Here is an 18,727-nt window from a genome sequence, read left to right as displayed (position 1 = left end):
AGTGGAAATACAACTGAGGTTTTCTATTGGAAACATAATCTGTTTGAATGCTCAGTGACCTATTTTATATAACCCCTGAATGGGGATTGTATTTTTTGATAGCTAGCGGCGAGACTGCGTTATTCCAGGATGCCTGCAGCTGAAAAAGGAGGTCATAATAGTGCTGTCCTGCTGCTCGTGGTGAGACCTGCGCTACTTTGATTTGAAAAACCCTTAATAACCAGCGACGTACAGGATTAAGGGGATAAACATATATATAAGACCACCATCATATGAAATGTTTAAAAAGTAAATACATTTTTGTGTAATTTTCTTTGGTGTACGTGATAAGTAGCAACAAAGGAATCATTATTTCCTTAATATTTCAAACACACATTTTATTTTCTCAGATCAGTTCCCCCCCCCCCCCAAAAAAAAGGAGCAAAATTTACATAAAGGTACACAAGATCCCAAATCTGAAAATGAGTAATTCCCTCTTTTTTATGTGAGAGGTGTTGTGTGTGTCTGTTTTATGCTGTCCCATAACGTAAATAATTTAGGTAGGTGATTTGCCATAAAAATGACATTCACCCACTAAAGACAGGGTATGAAATCCCACAGTGGAACAAATGGCTCCCTTCTTTTCCATCTGGGGTCTCATACCTTTCTATACTCTGGTGCTTTAAAAGTGCCCCTTCTCCATCATCAAACACTGCATGGGTGTGTACTGGACTCTTCATTAAAAAAAAAAAAAGAAAAATCTCTTTTTTTAAATGGGGCATCTCATACCTCTCTGATAAAATCAGATGGAGAGATAGGGGCTCTATAATAGTCCCATTCCTCAAAGGGACAGTCTACTCCAAAATTAATTTTTATTGTTTCAAAAGATAGATGATTCCTTTATTACCCATCCCCCTGTTTTGCAGAACAAACACTGCTATATTAATATTATTTTTACCTCTGTGATTACCTTGTATCTAAGCCTTTGCAGACTGCCCCTTATTTCAGTTTGTTTGACATATTTGCATTTAGCCAATCAATGCCCTGTCATTCGTAACTCCAGGATGTGGTCACAATGTTATCTGTATGGCACACATGAACTAATGCCCTCTAGCTGTGAAAAACTGCCAAGTGCATTGAAATAAGGGGCGGCCTTCAAGGTCTTAGAATTTAGCATATGAATCTACCTACGTTTAGCTTTCAGCAAAGAATACCAAGAGAACAAACAAATTTTATGATAAAAGTGAATTGGAAAGTTGTTTAAACTTGCATTCCCTATCTGAATCATGAAAGTTTAATTTTGACTGGCCGCTTGTACCTTTTGGCTCTTTTCGGAGCTGGATTTCTTCTCGTTAAATTGCAACACACTAAAATCTGTGCAAATCCAGATCTTAGTGTGTTGCACTTTAACAGGGAGAAATCTAGCTCTGAAAATAGCCGAATGCTGCAAGTGGCCGCCACCTCCCACATTCTGTAGCTAATGAAACAGCCAAATGTAAGTCCCTAGGTTAATGCTTTTTTATGACAGTCACCTGCATCTTGTAGAGGCATGAGATCCCTTATTTCAAAGTGAAGGGATTTTTGTCTTTGTAAGGGAGTGGTATTTGTTCTTCAGCATCACGTTACTGACACTGATTCACGGGAGGGGGTGAGTTGTGTATTATGTTCTGTGGAAGGGTAATATTATTTCTTCCCCAAAACTTCAATAAAATTTGATGGCACCTTTAATAAAGCCTGTGAGTGCATCCATAAGAAGTGTGGGTGTATGTATGTATGTCTTATATCTTTTCATGTGACAACACTGAAGAAATGACACTTTGCTAAAATGTAAAGTAGTAAGTGTACAGCCTGTATAACAGTGTAAATTTGCTATCCCCTCAAAATAACTCAACACACAGCCATTAATGTCTAAACCGTTGGCAACAAAAGTGAGTACACCCCTAAGTGGAAATGTCCAAATTGGGCCCAATTAGCCATTTTCCCTCCCCGGTGTCATGCGACTCGTTAGTGTTACAAGGTCTCAGGTGTGAATGGGGAGAAGGTGTGTTCAATTTGGTGTTAATGCTCTCACACACTCTCATACTGGTTACTGGAAGTTTAACATGGCACCTCATGGCAAAGAACTCTCTGAGGATCTGAAAAGAAATGTTGCTCTACATAAAGATGGCCTAGGCTATAAGAAGATTTCCAAGACCCTGAAACTGAGGTGCAGCATGGTGGGCAAAACCATACAGCGGTTTCACAGGACAGGTTCCACTCAGAACAGGCCTTGCCATAGTCGACCAAAGAAGTTGAGTGCACGTGCTCCACGTCCTATACAGAGGTTGTCTTTGGGAAATAGATGTATGAGTGCTGCCAGCATTGCTGCAGAGATTGAAGGGGTGGAGGGTCAGCCAGAAGGAAGCCTCTTCTAAAGAGGATGCACAAGAAAGCCTGCAAACAGTTTGCTGAAGACAAACAGACTAAGGACATGGAATACTAGAACCATGTCCTGTGGTCCAATGAGACCAAGATAAACTTATTTGTTTCAGATGCTTTCAAGCGTGTGTGGCGGCAATTAGGTGAGGAGTACAAAGACAAGTGTGTCTTGCCTACATTCAGGCATGGTGGTGGGAGTGTCATGGTCTGGGCCTACATGAGTGCAGCTGACACTCGGGGAGCTACAGTTCATTGAGGGAACCATGAATGCCAACATGTACTGTAACATACTGAAGCAGAGCATGATCCCCTCCCTTCGGGGACTGGGCCCCAGGGCAGTGTTCCAACATAACAACCCTAAACACACCTCCAAGAGGACCACTGTCTTGCTAAAGAAGCTGAGGGTAAAGGTGATGGACTGGCCAAGCATGTCTCCAGACCTAAACCCTATTGAGCATCTGTGGGGGATCCTCAAACGGAAGGTGGGGGAGTGCAAGGTCTCTAACATCCACCAGCTCCGTGATGTCGTCATGGAGAAGTGGAAGATGACTCCACCAGAAATTCACAGGTTGCCACTGAACGCCATGCCCAAGTGGGTAAAGACAGTGGTGGACAATAATGGTGGCCACACAAAATATTAACACTTTGGGCCCAATTTGGACATTTCCACTTGGGGTGTACTCACTTTTTTGTTGCCAATGGTTTAGACATTAATGGCTGTGTGTTATTTTGAGGGGACAGTAAATTTACACTGTTATACAGGCTGTACACTCACTACTTTACTTTGTAGCAAAGTGTAATTTCTTTAGTGTTGTCACATGAAAAGCTATAATATATTTACAAAAATGTGAGGGGTGTACTCACTTTTGTGAGATACTGTATGTGTGTGTGTGTGTGTGTGTATATATATATATATATATATATATATATATATATATATATATATATACATATACATATACAGGTAGCCCTCAGTTTACGCCGGGGTTAGGTTCCAGCAGGAATGGTTGTAAATGGAAACCGTTGTAAATTGAAACCCAGTTTATAATGTAAGTCAATGGGAAGTGAGGGAGATAGGTTCCAGGCCCCTCTCAAAATTGTCATAAGTAACACCTAATACATTATTTTTAAAGCTTTGAAATGAAGACTTTAAATGCTAAACAGCATTATAAACCTAATAAAATAATCACACAACACAGAATATATAATTAAACTAAGTTAAATGAACAAAAACATTTGCTAAACAGCATTATAAACCTAATAAAATAATCACACAACACAGACTTCACTTGCATTTTTCTGCAAACAGTTCTTTCTATGCATTCCAATCTGGACTGATTTATAGACGGGAAGATCTTGTTCCTTTGAAATCTGCTCGATCGCTCAGGTCTGGTTAAACTGATTAATTTCAGCTAGCTTGGCTTTGCTGCAACACAAGTGGACAGCTCCACCTACTGGCTATTTTAATAAATGCACTGCTTCTCAATGCTTTTCAATAGCAGTCACATGACTGGAAAAAAAGGTTGTTATTCTGAAACTGTGTAAATTGAACCGTTGTAAAACGAGGGCCACCTGTATTCACATTATACACGCACACTAGTCATTTTAGGGTCTAAGAAAATATGTCAGAATTTAACAATATTTGCTTGATTTCTCTCTCTTGGTTTACATATCAGCTTGAATTAAAGGGATAGTTTAGTCTAAATTAAACTTTCATGATTCAGATAGATCATGCAATTTTAAGCAACTTTCTAATTTACTCCTATTATCAATTTTTCTTTGTTCTCTTTATTTGAAATGTCAGTATATTTATGAAAATCTTAGCAGTGCTATCCAAATAATATATATAAGTTTATGGCAGGGTTATTAACACAATACAAAGAAATAGAAACCCTTATCAACCATGCACCTACTAGACCATACAATTAATATACATATCTGAATTCTTTTATTTAGTTAATATCCATAAACATATTGAACTATATTTGCAGTAAAAGGAAACTAAATAAAAGTTTATATGCGTTAAAACCAACTCTTAAGATATGCTATCCTTCTTACAAAACCCAGAAAAATATACCTTCACAATTCAGCCTTTTATTTATTTAACACAATGGGACTAAAAACCTTTAACATCCAAGCAATACAATTCTAAACAGTGTTTATAAAACAATAGGATAATATATATATATTCTGCTATTTAACTGCAATTTATCCCAATACAAAATTAACTGACAATATCAGAACTTGCATAGATGAGTTACTTGGTCAATCAGACGCAGATTTAAACAATATATATATAGGCTGTGAAATGCTAACTAAAACACACTGTTTCTTTAAATCTATTAAATACAAATTGACTATGCATATAACTTATCTTACAAAACCTTGAATACGTTACCAAAGTAAAAAGCAGTCGATATCCAATATTTCTTGGTAGGAATTATTTTACCTCAGATCACCAATAAGTGTATATCGCAATCAATGAGAAGGGTAGATTAGCTTTGCTCAAGTAAAGTGGTATCTCACACCATGCGGGAACCAGTTACAAGTTTTAGCTTCAGCAGAAAATCTGTCCCTTTCTCTCCATTGCATTCACTTTTTATTTGGTTTTCCCATCACTGGTAAATTGTGGGTGGCCCTGCGGGAGCTGACCTTCCCATTGGTTATCTGGGAAGTCTAAATCGGATTGGCCCTTGGAAATTTCATTTTTAACAACCAGAGAGAACCTTCTGGCTGTAGTTCTCGCAACATAACACCAGGTGGCAGCAGACGTACAAACAAACAAATACAACAAGACCATCTCTAACATTTTTAAGCAAGTTAAAAAAAAAATTTCTTTCATAAAAGGGTTATTTAATCAGATCACACTCTCTGCATTAATCATATATAACCCCAATTACAGATGGTTAATATTAGGTTATTTTTTCTGATTATTCTGATACCAAATATGTTATATTATTAATATTTTATTTTATTTAGGTAATTTAATACTGCTAATTATTAGTTTAAAATGCATTACAATGTTATCGGTATCCTGGCATTTATATGTGAATAATAGCTTATTTTTAATTCAGTATTGTACTGTATTCCAAGTGAATCCTGTCTATGTAGATCTGAAATAAAAATAAATGTTAATAATCACTTCTCTTCAGGTCCATAAACATCTATTCATGTTCTTAAACACACAGAGGCTAAGATATTCATGCTTTCAAAACATACACATATATATACACACATATATACACATATATATATATATATATATATATATATATATATATATACATCTCATATCCATTAAAATATATACAGTTGTTTTGAAATCATAATGTAAGTCATGGGCCTTCACTGTATTATCCTAACATTCTAACTTTTCAGTAACTTCAGTTGCCAGACTTTTTGTCTCATACTCACCACATGGGGTCAATCCACGAGTAGTTGTAAAAGTCTTAATGCAGCATATTTCCTGTTTAGCTAGTAGTGCAGATGTGTATTTGATGTTTAAGGATGATTAACACCTATGTGTATAAAAGCGGTTTCTCTATGATTTTGATCAGTTCCAAGATGGGTATTTCAGACATTTCGTCTCCATATATTTTGTGTGGTGTTACCTATCTGACAATCTATCCTCTTAATTTGCCTTTTATGACTCATCCTGTTCTCTTTCAAAATTACTTCCCCCAACATTCCTCTAAGTGACTGTTCTGAAATTTGGCAGGCCAAATGTTCCATTGTCTCCCCCTGTGTGTTCAGCATAATTTTACATAATGAATGTGGGAGATCTCTTAGGAACAAACCTTTGTCTACAGACCATGTTCATATCCACAGATCTATTAAATAAAGACAAATATACCTCTATATATTATTTAATAATATTTCAAATACCTTGACATAAATCCCCCTTTCCAATTCAAAAATATGTAGGACACATGTATTTGAATTGGATCAAAGTTAGTGGTATTTGGTGAGGATGTTGACCGTACATCTCCTAGACAGTCTCTTATGTAGAAAGTTTGTTATTTTGAGCCTTCATGTTTATCAGTTGGGCACCTTTAAACTACAGTATGTCTTTAGTTCATTTGGGGATGTGACACTTCATTCTCCCTCTATGACTTGTAGTTGGGATCTGGGATGACACGCTCGCAATTGATTGATATGGACCCATTTATCTATGAAACCTTCATTTTTGGGGATCCGTATTTTATAGGCCACTGGAGATATTTTGTCAGTAATGACAAAAGGACCTTTCCATGAGGGAAGAAATTTCTTCTCCCTAACCTGATCTCTTCCAAAGTTATAAAGATAAACTTTATCATTTATTTCATATTCCTTTTTGGATGTTTTGAGATCATAATAGGTTTTAGTGGCAGTTGCGGCTCTTTCTAAATTCCTTTGAGCAAATGCAAAGGCATGTTGCAGGTGTCTCCTTAGGTTTTCCACATATTGATGTGTATTGGCAGCGTTTATCAAATTTTGGTCTGATGTACGGTACAGCAGATGCTGAGGTAGAACCATTCTTCTACCAGTCATCAGTTCAAAAGGTGACATCTTGGTAGCACTACTTGGAGTTGCTCTTAATGCCATTAAGACTAGAGGTAGTTTTACATCCCAGTCTTTACCTGTCTCACTCACAAACTTTTTGAGGATTTTAACAATGGACTGGTTGTAACGCTCTACACCACCACTTGAGGCAGCTCTATAAGCAATATGGAGCTTTCTTTTAACCCCTAGTATTTTCCACATTTTTGTCATCACTTCGCTAGTGAAGTGGGTCCCCCGATCTGACTCGATTCTTTGGGGCAGACCAAATCTGGAAAATATATGGTTGATGAGCAATGCTGCACATGTTTCAGCACTATTGTTAGGTGCACTAATGCACTCTACCCATTTAGTGAACAGGCATGTCACTGTTAACATGTACTTGTTACCTCTTGATGACCTTGTTACCGGACCAATAAAATCAATTTGTATATCTGACCATGGCATTACCATCCCCCTTTTCTGCAATGGCGCTCTATGTGTTGGTGCAGTGGGTTGGAACTGTGGGCAGATTAAACACCCTTGACAGTAGGTTTGAACATCTTTCAACATGTGTGGCCAAAAAGCATAATCACGTAATATTTCATACGTGAGTTTGGCACCACGATGACCAGATGTGGGAGCATCATGGGCATGTTGAAGCATTAGACCTCTGAACTTGGTGGGTACTACCCACTGCTGGATGCCAGTTTTGGAGGTTCTAATTAACAAACCATCCTGTAATTTGAATTGTGATTTAGATTTTATTAAGATTCTCAGATCTTCTTTGCCAATACAATCATCTTTTGAGATGGGGTTGCTTTCAGGATCTTCTATGTGTTTATAGAAGATGCCTACAATGGGGTCTTCTTTTTGACTAGTGATCAGGTCCTCACTAGGAGAATCCTGACTCCATTGTACCAAGTTAGGCTCACTCTGTTGTTTTGCCTGGTTTCTGGTAATGGCTTCTACCTGAATTGCACCCATTAAGTGGTCAATATTAAGGAGTTCTCCAGTTATGGCTCCTTGTTTGGCTAATGAATCCGCAAGGTCATTGCCTTCCTTATCAGGACCTAGAACTCTGGAATGACCCTTGGTCTTTTTCCAGTGTATGGTTAAATCATTGGATACTACCAGATTATCAATCTCGCAGAACAACTTGCCATGCTTGACTGGTTTGTTATTGCTTTTCTGCATGCCATTTCTTTTCCAAGTTGGCAGGTATTCAACAAAACTGTCACGCACATAATTTGAGTCAGTTATGATCACAAATTCATGAATACCATGTTCAATAGCCATTTCAATGGTTTTGAAAACAGCAGTTAGTTCTGCAACTTGACTGGATCTTGGCCCAATGTTGAAACCTACAGATATATTTGAGACTCCATTTGTCCAAGTTATACCAATGCCAGCGACTAATCTGCGCTCACTATCAATAGTGGCGTGGTAAGAACAACCATCAACATACACCCAAGGTAATGTTTGACAATGGTCCTCATTGTATATTTTATATGGGGAAAGCAATTGTTCCTCCAGAAAATCATCTTCTGATAATTCTTCCCCAGGATCTCTAGCAGTACAGTCGTGGAGCTCAGCAAGCCCTTGTGCGACTGGATTCTTTTTATTCTGTTTGTAGCGAATTTCTAAGGGCCAGCCTTGTAAGGAAAGAGTCCACGCTGTTATGCGGCTATTAGACAGATTCCCATCTCTTATTCTCTCACTTTGCAAATATAGCAAAGGCTGGTGGGCCGTTTCTACAATAATTTTCTCGCCCTGTATATAGCTGCGGAAATTTTGTAGAGCCCATACAGTAGATAAGAGGGCTTTTTCGCAATCGCTAAATTTTATTTCTACTGGGGATAGATTTTTGCTCGCATAAGCAATGGCTTTGTTCAAATTATCATGCTTTTGGTATAACACAGCACTCATGCTTATATCTGTGTAACCTGTCTCTAAGAAGAAAGGTTTACCACCTTCAGGGTACGCTAAGCAAGGTGCTTGAGTGAGTTTTCTCTTCAGCTCTCTGATGGCTGTCTCTTGAGACACTCCAGTGCCATTTCACATCTTTCTTTAGAAGAAGTAGTAGTGGTTTAGCTAATTCCGCATAATTATCAATGAATTTGCGAGAATAATTTGTCATACCCAGGAATGATCTCAATTCCTTTAAGTTAGTTGGGTTTTTAGAATTCACTATAGCTTCCACCTTTTTCTTTTGGGGATTTAATCCTTCAGAGGTAACTTCATGTCCCAAGAAGTTTACACGAGTGCGGCACCATTGAGCTTTTTGCAGGGATAATTTGACACCTGCCCTTTTAAGTTGGCTGAGGACGTGTTTAAGTTCTGTGATGTGTTTTTCAAAGTCTGTGCTTTTGATTAAAACATCATCAACATAAGATAAGGTCCCCCTTTCCAGTGCGTCAGGCATAGCCTTATGCATGAATACAGCAAATTCATGTCCAGAATTTATGTATCCAAATGGAAGTCTCTGGAATGCATATTGGACCTTTTGGAAAGAGAATGCCAGCTTATATTGGTCCTCTTCATGTACCTTTATGGTCCAATATCCCTGTGCACAATCAATGGCAGTGAATATTTTGGATCCCTGCATTTGTGCTAGGCACTGGTCAATGTATGGTACAGGCCAGCCAGACATGTATACTCGTTCGTTTAGCTGTCTTAAGTCAGCACACAAACGCCATTGTCCATTGGGCTTAAGGACACCTAGAATAGGATTTCTTCCAAATTCCTTATGATCTCTGCAAGAGAATCATATGAGGCTAAGGGAAGTCTGTATTGTTTGACAAATACAGGTGGCGCATTAGGATCTGTTTGTATTCTTGCAATGTGCAAGTCTGTAGTACCACAGTCATAAGAATCCTTAGCGAAAATATCCTTGTATTCCATTAGGAGTTCTCGCAGCTGTTGGCGTTCGTCATCGCTGGAACAGCCATTAGCTAAGGATATTTGCTCTTCGACTATTTGCTGAAATCCTGGAAATATTTCAGGCTGTCCTATTTCATAGGCTTCTTCCAATCTAGAGGTGAGGTCCCCTTGATTATAATTTACATTGCTCCCATGATTCTGGGTATTGGGGTAATCTTGCTGTTTGATTGGCTGATCAAACACTAGAGAGGCTTCTTCAATTTTACAGATGCCTTCCTCTGAGCTGAAGGGATAAATAGATTGAACATTAAATAGACTCTCTGGCATGGATGCAAAGGATTGTTCTATTAATTGTTCTTCAGTTAGGTATCCTTCAGGTATTAGCCCAATTACATTATTCTGGAATCCAAAAGTGTAATAACTTGATTCCAGTGCATATCCTATGGTAGTTCCCTTGGATAAGGTTATATCCTGTGGGGTCATGTTATGTACAATAATATGTATTGGAACAGTTCCAATATTCACCATAGGAGTGTAAGTCACTGTGACACCCAGATTTTGTATTCTATGGGAGAGGCAAATCAGTGTTTCAGAAGTTTTTAATTTCTGACCTCTCTTTACCTGTAAGGGTAAAAGAAATTTATCGGCCCCAGCAGGAATTATAACATCGCTAGATACCTGCATATTCACAGCATATGGCAATTGCTGGTTTGATTTCAGGGCTGCATTTTCATCCTGAAATACTTCAGGGTCCCCCTTTAACCTGCTCCAGAGGCAAGAATTAATCAAATCTATTTGTATGGCATATCTATGTAAGATATAATTGCCAATGTATATTTGATTATTGGGAGTATTTAAAACTAAAAACAGGTGCTTCACTGACTTATTACCAATAGAGATAGATAATAAGCACTTAGCTGTGATGTTATAGCTTTCAGACCTGTCATCCAGGCCGTTGACGCAGTGGTCTTGGGGAGAAAGATATTTAATCACTTTAGGTTCAGCTATTTGCGTTAATAAACCTTCGCTTATATAGCTAGCTTCCTGTTTTAAGTTTATTTTAGCATACTCGGTTTTACCAAGGTCATGCACTTGTATAGGGATAAATAGATCCTCTTTAACTCTCTCAATCCCTGTGAGGTATTGAGTGTGGCCTCCCCCCTTAGGGATTTTATAATCCCCCTTGTGGAGTGATATGGTTAATACATCGCTATCTAGGGAAATATTCGCTATCTTTCCAGGCGATATTTTAAAAGTATTACCATCAGAGCCACTAAAAGGAGTCTGATCATCTATTTGCAGAATAGTGATTTCAGGTGTAGAGTTATTCCTGAAATGAATCTCCACAGCATCTGGTTTCTCTTCCACCACGTGACAGCTGTGTCGGGTGCGAGATATACCAGATTTTTCATAATTGATAGGCCGTTTAACTTGCGACCAAATTACATTATTTATGCAATCAATTATGGTGCTTAATCGTTTCAGGAGATCACTACCAATAATTAAACGATCAGTTGGCAGATCCACTATAATGACAGGGTGTCTTATGACCCTGTTCCCCAATTTAAATTTTAACCAGGCAGTACCGTAGACTTTTAGGGAGTCACCCCCAACACCTATTAGAGAACCGTCAAATTCTCTTATTTTGGGTTTGTGGGGTGTTAGCTCATTTAGCTGTGTGTAGTACCTGTGGGATAAGATAGTTGCCTGTGACCCAGTGTCAATTAATCCCCTGATAGGGTTGGAGACTGAATCTTGCAGCTCAACTAGTACATAATATCTTCCTGTAGTTTCTATCATTTCACACATAAAATTTGCATTCTTGTACATCTGTGGGCTTCGCCACGTTTTACCTGGATCCGCTGTGTCATTCGATGCAGAGGAAATTTCATACCTACCTGTTTCCCCTATGACAAGGTCAGCTGGGTTCTTGTGTACTGCATCTGTGGAAATAATGTTAAGAGAACACTGCAGAGGAAAAGTTTGGTTAATTTTTCCCGGCTGATGTCGCTCATTGTCACAGCTAATTTGTCCGTTTCCGGTCTGTGGGGAGATAACATGATTAGTATCATTGATATTTATTACTACATTTTGTATATCTCTCCCCTCCCCTTCAGGTGATACTGCAGTATTTATGACTGTGCCTGTGGTCCACTGCTGACCACTGGCTGTACCCCTAAAAAAGTATTGTTCGGTTGCTGAGCCGTAGATTTTTGACTCATATTAGCGATTTGTTCGCTCAACCGATTTAATTGGGTAAACAGCATATCTACCTGATTGTACAAGTTACCTCTACCCCTGGGCCTATCTCTTGGTGCCCCATTGTACTGATTCCTGGACCATTGGGTTCCCTCAGAATCAGGGCCACTATTTCTATTCTGGCGTGGTTGCCCCTGGGGTTCAGCTTGTTCAGCATTAGTACTTTGGGGAGCATTATATACCTGGGGTGTCTGGTTACCCTGAGAATATCTTCGCCGTCTATTTTATCTACCCTTGCGCGGATACCAATTATTCGGTGAGTATTCTCTTTGTGAGTAATTATTCACCTGATTATGTCCCCCACTTTGGTTATAGTCTCCCTGCGCCTCAACCTGTGTAGGGGGAGGGGCAGAATTAAACCTCTGTGGAGATGGCCTGTTTTGACTGGCCACCTCTGCATAAGTCCTCTTGTTGGACTCCAAATTGAGGGGGCTAGGTGACACCCTAGTTTCTGCCACAATTTTGGGTTTTGACTCCTTTTTAACCCCCTGCTCACTGGACTGCTGAATAGAGTATAACTTCGTACTCTCTTTGATCAGCCATTCCAATGAGCAGTCCTCATCAAAATCTCTAGCTAAGTTGATTTTGATGGGTGTAGGCAATGCTTCAAAAAATAAATTTACAAATTCTGAGCCATCAAATCTGGGATTATCTTCAGCCATACTGTACGCATTTTTCAATACAGAAAGGAATTCGACTGGACTCTGATTCGCACGACACTTTAAACCATATACCGCTATTTTTGCGGCAGTTTTAGTGCGATATTGCCCGAATTCTTTTCTGCATTGTTGTTTTACCCCATTCCAGGAATGAATATTCATATCCTTTAGTGAAGCAAAGAATTTGTGATGCTTACTGTCAAATACCCAAGGCAGAAATTCAATTTTCAATTTCTCACTTGTAACATTCATTATAGCTAACGCATTTTCAAAAGCCTGTAAATGATCAATTACAGATGTTGTTCCCTTATTGGAGAATATAGGTACTGCGCGTTGTACAAAGGTGATTATTTTATGTGAATCATAGACTTTATCAGACTTATTTTGGGATTCTCTGTTAGAGTTTCCCTCCCCTGCATCAGCTGCGCTACAGCTGTCCTCTGGATTTACATCCTGAGGGGATTGCCTATTTGGGAAATCTATTTCTGACCCGTTAGGGGTCATTTGTCTATGTTGTTCTATATATTTTCGTACCTCGTCCCTGACGCGTTCGCTAAAGGTGTTAGCATTATCTGTATTATTCTCATTGCTAATATAGGGGTTTTCATTATGGCGATATGACCTTTTTAAATCGCTTAATTCTCTCTGGCTTTGCGCAAGCTGTTTATTTAAATCTTGTATCTGCGCGATTAAGTCCATATTGTGCTTATCTAAGGTGGCTAGGTTTTGGGCAAATTCATCCATTTTATTTTTGGCTATTTTTAAACCCTCTTCGCGTCTGCGCGAGGAACGAATACTATTTTCTAGCTCCTGTATTCGCAATCGTTTGTCTGTGACACAAAACGACATTTCGTCAATTATGCATATTAAAAGGGGCCAGGATTTTAGTATTAGTTCTTCTCGCTTTTTGGGATCTTTGCATTGATTAATCATTAATAATTCCTGGAAGAATTCATTCTCTTCATTCCACATATTATTATTAACGGTAATATTTTTAGCCCTAGTTTCAAGCATATCCATAAAATCATTTAATTCACCCGCAATATTAAACTTCCCTTTAAGGTAACTTAAGATATCTTTCTTAAGGACCTGACCTTTAGTAATAGGTATGGTTATGGGACCAATTTCATTGCTATGTATAGAATTAAATGAGTCACTTCTGGCTACAGACATTATTGTATTGGTTTAGTATTTATTTAACTAAAATGCTAATACAATTTTTGCCAATAAAAAGAGAGAAAAATGTTATATTTCAAAAAATTTTTTATTAATTTTGAAATATGAAAAATTAATATTCCGAAATATGAAAAATTAATATTTTTGATTAATTTTGAAATATGAAAAATTAATATTTTTATTAATTTTTCAAAATTAATCTTTAATAATATTTCAAGATATTAATGTCAATCTCGAAATATGAAAATTAATATTTCAACTTTTCACAAAAAAAAATTATATCTTCAAAATATTAATATCGAAATATGATTTTTTTTTTTTTTTTTTTCTCTTTTATAATAATTTCTATTTACTTACAAATATATTATATCAAATATGATGGAATATTAATAAATCTCAGAACAGTGCCTCCAATTATTATGTCAGTATATTTATGAAAATCTTAGCAGTGCTATCCAAATAATATATATAAGTTTATGGCAGGGTTATTAACACAATACAAAGAAATAGAAACCCTTATCAACCATGCACCTACTAGACCATACAATTAATATAAATATCTGAATTCTTTTATTTAGTTAATATCCATAAACATATTGAACTATATTTGCAGTAAAAGGAAACTAAATAAAAGTTTATATGCGTTAAAACCAACTCTTAAGATATGCTATCCTTCTTACAAAACCCAGAAAAATATACCTTCACAATTCAGCCTTTTATTTATTTAACACAATGGGACTAAAAACCTTTAACATCCAAGCAATACAATTCTAAACAGTGTTTATAAAACAATAGGATAATATATATATATTCTGCTATTTAACTGCAATTTATCCCAATACAAAATTAACTGACAATATCAGAACTTGCATAGATGAGTTACTTGGTCAATCAGACGCAGATTTAAACAATATATATATAGGCTGTGAAATGCTAACTAAAACACACTGTTTCTTTAAATCTATTAAATACAAATTGACTATGCATATAACTTATCTTACAAAACCTTGAATACGTTACCAAAGTAAAAAGCAGTCGATATCCAATATTTCTTGGTAGGAATTATTTTACCTCAGATCACCAATAAGTGTATATCGCAATCAATGAGAAGGGTAGATTAGCTTTGCTCAAGTAAAGTGGTATCTCACACCATGCGGGAACCAGTTACAAGTTTTAGCTTCAGCAGAAAATCTGTCCCTTTCTCTCCATTGCATTCACTTTTTATTTGGTTTTCCCATCACTGGTAAATTGTGGGTGGCCCTGCGGGAGCTGACCTTCCCATTGGTTATCTGGGAAGTCTAAATCGGATTGGCCCTTGGAAATTTCATTTTTAACAACCAGAGAGAACCTTCTGGCTGTAGTTCTCGCAACATAACACCAGGTGGCAGCAGACGTACAAACAAACAAATACAACAAGACCATCTCTAACATTTTTAAGCAAGTTAAAAAAAAAAATTCTTTCATAAAATGGTTATTTAATCAGATCACACTCTCTGCATTAATCATATATAACCCCAATTACAGATGGTTAATATTAGGTTATTTTTTCTGATTATTCTGATACCAAATATGTTATATTATTAATATTTTATTTTATTTAGGTAATTTAATACTGCTAATTATTAGTTTAAAATGCATTACAATGTTATCGGTATCCTGGCATTTATATGTGAATAATAGCTTATTTTTAATTCAGTATTGTACTGTATTCCAAGTGAATCCTGTCTATGTAGATCTGAAATAAAAATAAATGTTAATAATCACTTCTCTTCAGGTCCATAAACATCTATTCATGTTCTTAAACACACAGAGGCTAAGATATTCATGCTTTCAAAACATACACATATATATACACACATATATACACATATATATATATATATATATATATATATATATATACATCTCATATCCATTAAAATATATACAGTTGTTTTGAAATCATAATGTAAGTCATGGGCCTTCACTGTATTATCCTAACATTCTAACTTTTCAGTAACTTCAGTTGCCAGACTTTTTGTCTCATACTCACCACATGGGGTCAATCCACGAGTAGTTGTAAAAGTCTTAATGCAGCATATTTCCTGTTTAGCTAGTAGTGCAGATGTGTATTTGATGTTTAAGGATGATTAACACCTATGTGTATAAAAGCGGTTTCTCTATGATTTTGATCAGTTCCAAGATGGGTATTTCAGACATTTCGTCTCCATATATTTTGTGTGGTGTTACCTATCTGACAATCTATCCTCTTAATTTGCCTTTTATGACTCATCCTGTTCTCTTTCAAAATTACTTCCCCCAACATTCCTCTAAGTGACTGTTCTGAAATTTGGCAGGCCAAATGTTCCATTGTCTCCCCCTGTGTGTTCAGCATAATTTTACATAATGAATGTGGGAGATCTCTTAGGAACAAACCTTTGTCTACAGACCATGTTCATATCCACAGATCTATTAAATAAAGACAAATATACCTCTATATATTATTTAATAATATTTCAAATACCTTGACAGAAAAGCAGGAATGTAAGCTTAGGAGCTGGCCTATTTTTGGTTCAGTACCTGGGTAGCACTCTCTGATTGGTGTCTAAATGTAGCCACCAATCAGCAAGTGCTACCCAGGTTCTGAACCAAAAATGGGCTGTCTCCTAAGCTTACATTCAAATAAAGATGCAAGAGAACAAAGAAAATTTGATAATAGGAGTAAATTAGAGCATGCAATTTTAAGCAACGATCTATCTAAATCATGAAAGTTTTAATTTTGACTAGACTATCCCTTTAAGAAAGCAGTGGCTGATGCATCCTTATTGTTGATCTTCCAAGTGTTGCTGGTCTTTTAAAAAATATATTTTGAATTTAAAATTCTATTTCTGTCTACAGGGTCTGTTTCGGACAGCAGTTGCTGTGGTTTATGAAACTTTTTTTAAATATAATGTTTGTTCATTCAGTTAAAGAGCTGGTTCTTCACTCTAATTCATCTGAATTAATTATTGACACATTAGCTTGGTTTGTAGTTGCTTATTATTTTTTGTATTCTCAGTAAAGAATGAATTCTCCTCCAAGGTTTGCTATTTCTCAGGTTTCAACATTTCTTTTAATGAAAAAGGAAATCTTTTTTTTGTTCTGTTGTTTTTAAAGGGTTATTACACTACAAATAATCAATAGATATAGTAATACATTCTAAGCAAATGTTAGACCGATAATAACATATAGATGTTTTTTTTTTTCATTGTATTTGTTTTAAATACTGAAAAAACAATTTAAAGCAATGGGTGCCACTATGTTGTAACCAAGGTTTCCTTCTCTTCTGAGGCCAATAAACAATAGAAAAGTTAAAATTAAATGTTAATGATTCAGACAGAGCATGTGATTTTAAACATCTTTCCAATATACTTCTATTTTCAAATCTTCTTTGTTTTCTTAGTATCCTTTTGTTGAAGAGTAAACATAGGTAAGCTCAGGAGAGCGCACGTGGCTTTAGCACTCTGTGGCAGCAGAGTTTGCAACCAAGTATAACATTGCTGTAGACATTGTTTCAAATACTGCTTCCAGATGGCTAAATATATATGCACTCTCCTGAGCTTAAATTAAAGGGACATTAAACACTTAATAGATGATAGATAGAATTATGCATTAAATTAAAAGATTAGTCTGAGAATAACATGTAGATGCATTTTTAAAGTTTCATTAGCTGTTTATATATTTTCAAAATAAGTTTAAAGTTGAAATGTCTATAAAAAAAATGTGAGCTGCCATGTTGTAACTTAGGCTACCTTCTCTGCAATGGCCAATTAGGGACAGTTATAAATAGGTCACTAGAGTGTGCAGCCAATAGCTGTGTGGAATATAACAGTGTTCTGCACTTTCATTTCTAACAGGAACTGAAAAGCTCACAATTTCAGAATACAATTACAGGAAAAGGGGACAAAAATAAATAATGAAAGTATATGGCAGACTTTTTTATGTTGAAATTATTTTTATTTGTTTCCATATCACAGAATAAATAACAGCGTGTACATCCTGAGAGCAATAAGTACAGTGCCTCAGACAACGTGTCATCTTAATTCAACATGGGAACATTTTTTTTAAACTCATAAATCCTTAACACTAATCCATGATAAATACCATGAATAATCAAAATTATATAACCTAAATAAAAATAAGAATACAAATAAACATTAAATCATGTCTGTGTTGTGGGTTAATTGCGTCTGGGGTCTAAACTGAATACGTCATTTGGCCTAATTATATCTGTGCACAGAGTTTGTAGAGTTTTTACCATAGTCTTCTACTTGTAGAGTCTACTACCTATCCACCGTTGTCGAGTGCATTATCCAATAAAGCCATATTTTGTTAAACTGTTCTGTGTCTCCCTGTATCCATGCTACCCTTTCGGATACTGCGTAGATGTCTTTTATTTTGTCTAGTACTTCTTTCCAGGTAGGGGGTCCCTCCTTCCAGTGCCTCGCTATGCAAACTCTAGTGGTCGTACAAAGTATTTTAATGAATTTATTAATGGCAGGGTTCAAATTGAGCAGTCGCCTATGAAGAAGTGCTTGGTCTATGGTTAGTACTATCTGTTCGTCTAAAATTTTACTGAGGAGATCATTGAGCATTCTCCATATATTTTTGATGGGTTCGCAGTCCCACCACATATGTCTATAAGATCCTTGTATCCCACAACCTCTATAGCATAATTTGGACTTATTTACTGAATAGTGTGATGTTTTTAGGGGTGTAAGATACCATCGAAATATTGTTTTTATAGAGTTTTCCCTATGATCCGCACTAATGAGCCCCTTACAGGATTCAAAATATAATTGATACCATTCATTTTT

The 18,727-nt window shown here is 36.5% G+C and overlaps 1 protein-coding gene across 2 annotated transcripts in view; it reads left to right on the top strand.

Moving 5' to 3' along the window:
- The window catches only part of GPATCH11 (G-patch domain containing 11), a 178,957-nt gene that overhangs the window by 41,180 nt on the left and 119,050 nt on the right, over positions 1-18,727 (top strand). The window lies entirely within an intron of this gene.

Source organism: Bombina bombina, chromosome 4, assembly GCF_027579735.1.
Source record: "Bombina bombina isolate aBomBom1 chromosome 4, aBomBom1.pri, whole genome shotgun sequence".
NCBI classification, from domain to species: Eukaryota; Metazoa; Chordata; class Amphibia; order Anura; family Bombinatoridae; genus Bombina; species Bombina bombina.
The sequence above is the reverse complement of the archived record's forward strand: the minus strand, read 5'-3'. Positions and strand labels throughout refer to the sequence as shown.